Source organism: Solanum stenotomum, chromosome 11 (genome assembly GCF_019186545.1).
Source record: "Solanum stenotomum isolate F172 chromosome 11, ASM1918654v1, whole genome shotgun sequence".
Classification (NCBI taxonomy): domain Eukaryota; kingdom Viridiplantae; phylum Streptophyta; class Magnoliopsida; order Solanales; family Solanaceae; genus Solanum; species Solanum stenotomum.
The window spans coordinates 14735138-14743538 of record NC_064292.1 but is presented as its reverse complement, the minus strand read 5'-3'; positions in this window follow the sequence as shown (position 1 = coordinate 14743538).

Below are 8401 nucleotides of genomic sequence, written 5' to 3'. Positions count from 1 at the left end.
GTATTTACCTAAAATTGTGTGTTAGATATTATTGAATTTGTTAGTTAAATTTGCAATTACTATTACCGTTAAATGATTTTTTATGAACCTGCCTGCTTTGCTTTAGTACTAATATGTGACTTGATTTTTGAAGATGCGTGAAAATTAATTATGAAATAGTTATGGCACCATTGGTTGCGGAGATTGACTAATTTTTTATTTGTAGTTCATTTGATTTAATAGTAAAATACGTATTTAAAATATCTTAATCTTTTTTAGACTTTTAGGTAAGTGATAAATTTACTGAACACAAGATCATTTTCTTTGTTTGATTGACTTTAAATATATAACTAATGTAGCTACGAATTAAAATCATGTAAAAAAAATTATGTCAATAAAGAGCATTGTAGTACAATTAGAATTTTCATAGACAAAACTATGATGTTTCTCCTAGCTTGGCTACTAAATCAGTAATCTTGTATTATGCAATCTCCATAGGAATATTCATTGCCAAGACTACTTTTAAGCTTCCATAGTCTTCGGAATTTCAATTAAGTTTAACCACTTTTGATACTGCAAAATAAAAAGGCTGGATAAAGTTAATAATCAATTTATTAGAACATTTCATGAATTCATACGTGGTAAAATTTAAATTAACCTGTGTCGTCAATTGGTCACAGTCTGCAAGAAACTTTTTGTGAAGTTCATGACGTTCTTCGATAGTAGCAGAGCTAGTTGTTCTCTCCATCAATTCACTCTGCATATCATATTCTAAGAATATCCTTTTCCTTTTAAAATCCACTGCTTTTCCTGCTTTCTTAATCTCGCTAAAAATTGAAAAATAGCATAACATGTCAAGGTGGTTATAAAAAAAGACAAAATAGAAGAAATAAAAAAGACATCGAATAGAAACNAAGCGAACCCTTGGCCTGGCTTTCTTAACTCAGCGGAAACCTAACTCAACTGAATAACTTCATGCAAAGCAAGATCATAATACAACCTAACTGATACAAATCTGGCCATAAAGGCGCCTCGGGTCTCAAAATATAGTATTTACATACATATACATAGATAAGAGACTCAAAACTAGCTGACTGACTGCCTGTCTATGAAGCCTCTAAAATACTGAGATGGATGTTGGGACAGACCCGCAATATCCTAATAAAACAAAAACTAACACAAAATAATTGAGTCCTCCGGAATGCAAGGAGGCTCACCACTGACTCTGGAGTGCTTAGCTGGTTCAACGACGTGCAGGATGCTGATCCGGGGTACCTGAATCTGCATCATCAAACGATGCAGGCCAACTGGCATCAGTACATGGAATGTACGAGTATGCAAGCTGGAAAACTAAGCAACAAAGGCTAGAAGGAAATCTGAAAGAAACTGAATAGCTTTCCTGGCTCAACTCAACTCAACCTGACTGACTTCTTTCAAAATAAGGCAATATAAAACAAGTGCGATATAAAGAAAGACTGTTTAAAACATGCTATAAACTCTGTGTGTATACAAAGATACAATAAGCCTGAAATGTATATAGAAATACAATGAACTGATGTATATAAAAATACAATAATCTCTGTGTATGAAAATACAATAACTGCTGTGGGAGTTTCTCTAACCGACAACCATCACATAAGAGCTATAGTGATGATAAAACGATCGACCTCACGCTGCCAGAGCATCTTATACCCAGCCAAAGGTATAAGACCTGAACTGCCTAATGGATCCACTAGTCTAAATATGAAAAGGATTCACCTAAAAAGTATGATCCTTTTCTACCCATGGTGGCTAGCATGGTTCTATGGGGGCTGTGGGTTCTTTGAACGCTCCCCCAATTCGGTGCTCGATACTACTCCCAAAATGTACTGGCTCTTATGTTTTTAAAACATATTTATTCCTGCTGATATGAGATAATTACTCAAAAACTAGCCCGAAGACCCCTTTGGAAATCTCAGTTTCCAACCTTATTCAAATGTAAAGACATTTCTTTACAACTTCTTTGGGAATACATAGTTCCCTAATAACTTTGAGAAACGAACTCAACTTTAAACTCATGACTTAACTTGAAATTGAGACTCTTACTCGACTTGAAACTTGAGACTCTTTTTCTTGACTTCTAACTTCACTTGACTTGACTTGGAACTATCTCTCCTTGAGTCGGAAACAACTGTAAAACATAGGTATAATACTTTGGAACATGCATGAGAAAGGGAGAAAAGAAATGGGAAAACTTGGCTGAGACTTCAGATTTCTGATAACACAGATGGCATTTACGGACGCCATCGACGGATCGTAGATGGACTTACGGTCCGTCCTGCAGGTCCGTAGATCGCGTCAGAGACTTCCCCAGAATTCATAAAAAAAAAATGACTAAGTGTTGACCTACGGTCCAGACTTACGGTCCGTAGGTCAGGTCACGGACCGTAGGTCGTGCCCGTAGATCGATGCCCCAAACACCCAACTTCTGTCCTGTTTGACGGTTGACCAGTACGGACCGTCAATCGATCTACGGTCCGTAGGTCACGNTGAGAAAGGGAGAAAAGAAATGGGAAAACTTGGCTGAGACTTCAGATTTCTGATGACACAGATGGCATTTACGGACGCCATCGACGGACCGTAGATGGACTTACGGTCCGTCCTGCAGGTCCGTAGATCGCGTCAGAGACTTCCCCAGAATTCAGAAAAAAAAACTAAGTGTTGACCTACAGTCCGGACTTACGGTCCGTAGGTCAGGTTACGGACCGTAGGTCGTGGCCGTAGATTGATGCCCCAAAAACCCAACTTCTGTCCTGATTGACGGTTGACCAGTACGGACCGTCAATCGATCTACGGTCCGTAGGTCACGTCCGTAGATGGGGAACGATAGCAAAAATTTGCTGAGAATTGATGGTGAATCAACTTCAAAAGGGTAAAAACTCTTAGAATCATAATTCCCTCAACATACAATGTGTTTCAACTCAAATACACAACCCAATCATGTCTCACAACGGACAATAACTTCAACAACAACACAAACAACATTAACAACAACTAACAACTTCAACAACTAACTCCAATCTTTTCTCAAAGCATAGAATAAGCTTGGTGGGTGTGAGGGAGAGGATCAACCCACACGAAAACTCACATACCTTGATAGGGATCACCCCCGACGAAAATCCACAATGATCTTGTTGATCTCCTCTTTCTTCTCTTCTTCTTCTTCTCCTTCTTCTCCTTCTTCTCTTCTTCACTCTCAAGAACCCTAACTCTTTCTCTTTCAAAATGGGAAAAAATGATCCAAAGATCAGCCTAATACAACAATATGACCTCAAAAGAAATGATTTGTGAAAAGACCAAAATGTCCTTAAATTTCCGGATGGATTTCCCTTCCAACTGCCCAACTTCTAAAGGCATAACTCGCTCATACGAACTTGGAATTGAGTAAACTCAGTGGCGTTGGAAAGATCGTTCCAAGGGTTTTCCAAACATAATTGGAACTACTCCTGGATCATCCTGAGCTAGGAGTTATGACTGCTCAAAGTTGGCCAAAAACTCACTGATTTCCACACTTAGCCAAATTTCCAGATTTTTAAATTTTTCCAAAAATATTTCCAAATTTCAAGCTCCTTCAAAGCCACTTCAAATTGTCGGATGTTACACTTTTGATACTGCAAAATAAAAAGGCTGGATAAAGTTAATAATCAATTTATTAGAACATTTCAAGAATTCATACGTGGTAAAATTTAAATTAACCTATGTCGTCAATTGATCACAGTCTGCAAGAAACTTTTTGTGAAGTTCATGACGTTCTTCGATAGTAGCAGAGCTAGTTGTTCTCTCCATGAATTCACTCTGCATATCATATTCTAAGAATATCCTTTTCCTTTTAAAATCCACTGCTTTTCCTGCTTTCTTAATCTCGCTGAAAATTGAAAAATAGCATAACATGTCAAGGTGGTTATAAAAAAAGACAAAAAAGAAGAAATAAAAAAGACATCGAATAGAAACTCACCTGAGAAGCTCTAGTTTTGGAGAATTCATTGGTAAATGATATTTTGTGAAATTTATAAATAAATAGAGTAATTGATGTACAAANAAGACATCGAATAGAAACTCACCTGAGAAGCTCTAGTTTTGGAGAATTCATTGGTAAATGATATTTTGTGAAATTTATAAATAAAGAGAGTAATTGATGTACAAATGAACTGAATGTGCTTCCTACTTATAGATAGTTGTCTGTTTGTGGAAGCTTACCCAACTGTAAGTTTATTCAATTGTAAGATTATCCAACTACATTCTTATCCAATTGCAAGCATATCTAAGAAATTATGGAATGAATATCCTCACTATGGTATGTTTATAATAATTTCATAATGTTTTATAAAAAAATAATATTTGAATGTCACAATGTATTGGAAAGTGAATAAATTTTTTGAGATTATCATAGGGTAGAAAATGGTAAGAAATTGATTTTATTGCTCAATTTAATGAGATGAATAGAATTTGAATTCATTCTAAATAGGTTTTTGATCTTACATAACAAATAATTAAAATATATTCATTCTTATTTAGAGGTTTATTATTTAGTAGTTAATTTTCTAAATAAGGGTAACAACGTATATACTGTGAGAGGCATTTTTAGTTATTTGAAAATCAAAGTATTAGATTAAAAAGATGACTTTGTCAAATAATAAACAATTTTTTTTTGATTGTGACATTTGCTTCCTCAATAACTTTTCGATAGTTACAAAAAATTTGCGTCTTTCCTTAAAGCATGTAGCAGAAAAGGTATGCTTGATAAAGTTAAAGAATAGGGTTTCAGACATTACTCAGTTAGAAATCTTAATGTGACTAAGAGAGAGTATGCAACTAATAGTTTTCTTAAAAGAAAGGTAAAAAATATTTGAATTAATGTTGAACATGGTGTATATATAGATTTAAATCGATAGCTTGGTAATAAATAATTAGTCTTCATGGGTTTCTTACTTGTATCAAGTTTTATGCTTTATTTTCATAAAATTAACCGAGAAAATCAAAATTACCAAAACGAGAGCATTAAAATTCTTCAATTAGCAAACTAAAATCTTTGTGTATCTAAACTAGTTAGACAAAGTTAATAAATTAAATATATTTACATCTCTTGACAATAATGAGATCCAATACTTCCATTATTAGATGAATTAATGAGTCAGAGAAAACTGAAACAAGATAAAAAGAAATAATTATTGAACATAATCAATTTTTAATGAGCGAACATATAATAAATATCATTCCTTTTGGATTTAAATGAACTGTTGTCCATGAATAACTACTAATTATCAGGGTTTGACCCCAAAATAAATCTAGAAAAGGAAAAAAAGAATCAAAAGATAGAAAATGGAGGGGTGGGGGAGGGGTGGGGTGGGTTAGAAAAAATAATTGAAAGATAGACATAAAGAAAAAAAATTCTTTTAATTTTTTAGTTCTTACATGAATACATTTATTTTTAAAAACCGTGATGATGCTCTTAATTTGACTGATTGAAGCAAATTTTAATTTTGAAGTGTACGTGCAAAAGAAAAAGGCTAAATAAAGTTTATAATCAATTTACTAGAATATTTCATGAATTCATAGTTGGTAAAATTTAAATTAACCTCTGCTGTCAATTGGTCATAGTCTGCAAGAAACTTTTTGTGAAGTTCATGACGTTCTTCGATAGTAGCAGAGCTAGTATTTCTCTCCATCAATTCACTCTGCAAATCATATTCTAAGAAGATCATTTTCCTTTTAAAATCCACTTCTTTTCCTGCGTTCTTGATCTCGCTGAAAATTGAAAATAGCATAATATGTCAAGGTGGTTATAAAAAAAAGAAAAAGAAGAAGAAATAAAAGGGACATCGAATAGAAACTCACCTGATAAGCTCTAGTTTTGGAGAATTCATTGGTAAATGATATATTGAGAAATTTATGAATAAAGCGAGTAATTGATGTACAAATTAACTGAATGTGCTTCCTATTTATAGATAGTTGTCTTTTTGTCCAAGCTTACCCAACTGTAAGTTTATTCAATTGTAAGATTATCCAACTACATTATATTCTTATCCAATTGCAAGCATATCTAAGAAATTATGGAATGAATATCCTCACTATGGTATGTTTATAATAATTTCATAATGTTTTATAAAAAAATAATATTTGAATGTCACAATGTATTGGAAAGTTAATAAATTTTATGAGATTATCATAGGGTAGAAAATGGTAAGAAATTGATTTTTATTGCTCAATTTAAATGAGATGAATAGAATTTGAATTCATTCTAAATAGGCTCTTGATCTTACATAACAAATAATTAAATTATAATAATTCTTATTTAGAGGTTTATTATTTAATAGTTAATTTTCTAAATAAGGGTAACCACGTAGATACTATGAGAGTCACTTTTAGTTATTTGAAAATCAAAGTATTATATTAAAAAGATTATTTTGTCAAATAATAAAAAAAAATAAGTTTGATTGCGACATTTGCTTCCTCAATAACTTTTCGATAGTTACAATTGTATTTCCTTCAAGCATATAGCAGAAAAGGTAAGCTTGAAAAAGTTAAAGAATAGGTTACGGACATTACTCACTTAGAAATCTTATTGTGACTAAGAGAGAGTGTAATGACCCTCCAGGTCATTTTTAAATTAAAGCATTCATTGCATCGTTTAGAGCGTTCCTGTAGCGACCCCAAGTCATTTATGACTTGCTGGCGCTGACTATTCGGTTGCCTGGTCGTTCGTTTGGGTTTTAGGCCCGTTTCCCTGTTTTGGAGATTTTTATAACTTGAAAAGTTGACTTTGGTCAACCTTCTTGGAAGACGTGCTCAGATGAAAATTCTGACAGCTAGGTTAGCTTCGGAATATCGAGTTTGGTCTAGAACGACCTTTTGTTCACTTCCCGAGGCTTTAGATAGCAGTTGTGGAATCTGGCTCAAAACGANAGAGAAATCGGGGATTTTTTGGGCAAAGGCTTGGGGCACCGCGCCTGCCAGAGCGCCACAGGCAGCCCTCTGAAGTTTGAGGGCTGGCGCCCCGCGCCTCTCAGAGCGCCAAGGATGCAAGTTCTCCCCATTCGTTCCCCACCTTCTCGTACTTGTTCCTAAGCGATGTACCTATGTTTTCTAGTTCTTTCCAACACTCTAAGGTACATCTAAACATCATGAAATCATCCATAAACATGAGATCATGAACCTTGAATCCATAATCCAATTCAAGGAAAGTTAAGATCAAAGTCAAAGAAGTTAAGAGTCAAGTCTAGAAGTTAAGAAGCAAGTCAAAGCAAAGTTTCTTAACGTTTTCAAGAGTCTTTAACAAACGTTTTAACTTCGTTTTTAGGCTCAAGTTTCAAGTAAAGTAAAGAGTAAATAGTTGAGTTCATTTCTCAAAAGTTATTAGGGAACTAAGTATTCCCAAAGAAGTTTATAAATGTTTTCACATTTGAGCAAGAAAGGAACTATGATTTCCAAAAAGAGCCTTTGGGCTAGTTTTTTCAGTAAAAGGGAACATCGATTCGAAGAGAGATTTTAAGCTAAGTTTTGAGTAATTATCTCAATTCAAAGAAAGAGTTTTGTTTTTACAAACATATGAGCTAAGTATATTTTGGGAGTAGTATTGAGTACCGATATGGGGATGTGAATTCATATTAACTCAAGTCTCCATAAACCATGTAGCCATCATGGGTAGTAAAGGATCATACTTTTTAGATGACTCCTTAAGATTCTTTTAGCATAGACTAGTGGATCCACTAAGTTAAGCGTTCTATATGATGGCAAAGTATAGGACAGTTCTGGCAGCGTGGACAAGACGCTGTATCACCACTTAGGCTCATAGTGGTGGTTGTCGGTTAGAGAATTCCCCACAAAAGTTATATTACTTTTATATTTAAGTAAAGTTGAGTTTGTTATTGCTTTATCTTTAACAAACTAAGTTGATTACACTATTTTACAAGCTTTAAATATATTTCATGTGTCTTATTGCTTTATATTGAGTTCAGTTGTTCACAAGTTAAACAGAGCCAAGGTAAATGTTCCTTTGTACTCCTTTCAAGCTTAAACTGTTGTTTAGCTTTCCAACTTGAATACTCGTGCATTCAATGTACTGATGCCAGTTGGCCTGCATCTTATTATGATGCAGACACAGGTAACCAGGATCAGCATCCAGCACGCCGTTGATCCAGTTGAGCACTCCAGAGTCAGTGGTGAGCCTCCTTGCATTCCGGAGGACTCTGTTATTTCGCTTTCCTAGTTTGCTTTATTAGGATGTTGTGGGGGTCTGTCCTAATATCCATCTCAGTATTATAGAGGCTTCATAGACAGTCAGACAGTTAGTATTGAGTCTCTCATCTATGTATTTACAGATACTTTGTTTTGAGACATAAGTTGCCATTTTGGCTAAGATGTTATCATTTAAACTATTGCATTG